The following is a 2,992-nucleotide window of genomic DNA, read 5'->3' as shown; positions in this document are numbered from 1 at the left end:
TCTCCGAGAACCGCGGTGCGAGTCAGGTGGGTGAGTTCAGCTGGGAGGATTGGCTCACCGTCACCCAGACAGTGGAGGTCCTGAAGCCCTTCAAGGACTTCACTGTGGCGGTCTCGTCAGACACGGCGACCCTCGGTCTGGTCATTCCCCTGGTGCACACGCTCCAGAGGAATATGGCCACCCTTGCAGACCGGGTCACGCCCCGTGCTGACCTTGTTCCAGCGGTGCGCGCAGTGGTGAGAAGGCTGCAGCATGGCATAGCTGCCAGGCTAACTCCTCTCACGCAGGTCGAGTCATACATGTTGGCGACCATATGTGACCCACGCATAAAGGGCAATTTCGCCGAGCGGGACGGGAACCTCACCCAAGCCAGAAACACCCTCTGCTCTTGGGTGAGGCGCAGGCAGGCCGAGGGGGGACACCTGTTGACAGGGGGGACACGAGAGGGGCCCTGCCGTGCGGGTCCCTCTGACGCCCCCTCTGCGCAGCCCCCCCCCCCCGCGGCCACCACCGGAGTGCCAATGGAGATGGAGATGCTCCGGTGGGCCCTCGTCCTCTCTGGGGTCGTGAGGTCCGTGAGAGAGGATCCGGCGGAGGCAATGGTCAGGGACTACCTCGTGGAGCCCTGCGAGTCGCTCTCCACCGATCCGCTCAGCTACTGGGCCAAGAAGGAGTCGGTCTGGCCGGACCTCTCCCTCAAGGCGCAGCAGCTGCTCTCATGCCCTCCGACGAGCGTGGAGAGCGAGCACGTCTTTTCTCATGTGGGCGACATTGTCGGCCCACATCGCACTCGCCTTCTCCCATGGAGAATCGAGCAGTTGACCTTCCTGAAGGTCAACTCTCGCCTCTTCGATTTCTCAGGACTGGACTTCCAGAGTGACTGAGGTGAGCCCAACTTGTGGCCTGCATCCTCTGTGAGTCCAATCCTTTGGAATCGCGCTCTCCCCTGCATAAAACCCTGTAGACGCAGTTAAAACTGGCCAGTAGAGGGAGGGTGGTTAGGAACCAGTGGCAAAGGGAATCCACCCAGCAATTTGAACCCCCCCCCCCAAGGGAATTCAAAACATCTCCCAGCACTGAGACAGACCCAGTGGGACCAAATTTATTCTGAAAAACAATGCCCCAGAAACATGGATTGCCACTGGAGGGAGAAATAGGTTAGATAGCAATTGCTTAGGTGGGGATTAGGGAATGGGAAAATGTCACATCCTGCTGTTTGGAATGTTTAAAATGTTTTTCACAGTTGAAATCTTTGTTTAAAAAAAAAAACCCAAAAAAAGTTGTAATAATGTTTTTTCAAAGTTGAAATGTTCAGGTATAAAAAAAAAAAAAGTGTGATTATGTTTTTTCAAAGTTGAAATGTTCATGTATAAAAAAAAAACCAAAAAAAAAGTTGTATAATGTTTTTTCAAAGTTGAAATGTTCAGGTATAAAAAAAAAAACCAAAAAAAGAGGTGTGATTATGTTTTTTCAAATTTGAAATGTTCATGTAAAAAAACAACCCCCTCCCCCCAAATTGAAATGTTACTGTTTGGTTTGCTGGGGGGGGGGGTGCGGGAAGAATTGGGGCTGGGCACCAGCCAATGATGATCTCTCGCAGATGTTTCCGGGTAAATGCTGAGGCTGGTGTGGGGGTGGGGGGAAACCTCTGCAACACTGCTCCAGAAATACCACTGTCCAGTGCCTTGGCAGTGCCCAGTCCAGCTTTTTGTGGCTGAACTGGAAGCATAGCCGCAGGAAATGACATTGGTTCTGCTGGACCTTGTTGCAGTGGTTTCCCCCCATTAAGTTTGGTTATGGAGGGATGGTTGTATGAAGCTAGTAGTTATGTTAATCTTGTCTAGTGGACTTCTTTTTCCATGTCCTGTTGTGCCCTCCTACTATGTAACCTGAATCTGTTCAAAAATTTAGAGTTTGTTAAAATAATTTTTTTTTAAGATTCTCTGATGTGTAGTGAATTGTGTTGTCCTTTTGTGTAGGGGACGGTTAGTGTGATGATTTGCCGTGATGTGTTTACCTATTGCACTTTGAAAGTGAGAAAATAAAGTTTTTTAAACTTGAATCATTGTGTGTTTGTGTGCTTCATTCTTTGATGTGAGGTTGGTTCCCAGCATAGGGAACAATGGGGCAGGCTGGCCAGCCTTCTCTGTAGGTGGTGGGGGTGTCAGGGGGTGGTTGTCTGTGTGTCAGGTGCTCTTTCCCAGGGACAAGTTGGCACTCAGAAGTGTGCCCACGATTGTGGCACCCCTGGGCTGTGCAGAATTGCCCTGGGAAAGAGAGTTTGGAAGTTCCCAGCATAGGGAACAAAGGGGGAGGGCTGGTCAGCCTGTTCCTGGGGATATGGGTGTGGGGATATGGGGGTGGATTTGGGTCAGTGAGGGGCTAATGTGGGAATTTGGGTCTGTGTATGGCAGCTGGGGGGGAATTGGGTTTGTGTGGGGCAGTGGGGGGTGGGCTTTGGGGGCTGAGAGCACCTACTTGGGGAGGCCATGAAATGCCCCCCCCAAGTGGGAGCAGGCTGAGCCTTGGTGGGGGGTGGGAGTAGAGGTGGGAGAAGGGCCCCAGAGGGTTGGGGGGGCATTTTGCATGCTAAATGCCGCCCCTGGCAAGACAAGCCTCCTCCAGCTGTAAGTGGTAGAGAACAGAGCACCTACTTGGGGAGGCCATGAAATGGCCCCCCCAAGTGGGAGCAGGCTGAGCCTTGGTGGGGGGTGGGAGGAAAGGTGGGAGAAGGGCTCCTGAGGGTTGGGGGGCATTTTGCATGCAAAATACCACCCCTGGCAAAGGAAGCCTGCCTCTTCATTTTCCCCATAGGAAAAAATGAATGAAGATCAGCAGCAGCAACCTAAAGCTATGCCGTTTTTTTAGGCGAGGATAGGGGGACCTGGTTTGGGGGGCCATAACATGGCCCCCCAAAGTCCAATCGGTCTGAAACTTGGGGGGTTGTTAGAGGGGAGTTAGAGGAAGGCCCCCACCAATTTTGGGTTGATTC

Source organism: Eublepharis macularius, chromosome 3 (genome assembly GCF_028583425.1).
Source record: "Eublepharis macularius isolate TG4126 chromosome 3, MPM_Emac_v1.0, whole genome shotgun sequence".
In the NCBI taxonomy this organism is placed as follows: Eukaryota; Metazoa; Chordata; class Lepidosauria; order Squamata; family Eublepharidae; genus Eublepharis; species Eublepharis macularius.
The sequence above is the reverse complement of the archived record's forward strand: the minus strand, read 5'-3'. Positions refer to the sequence as shown.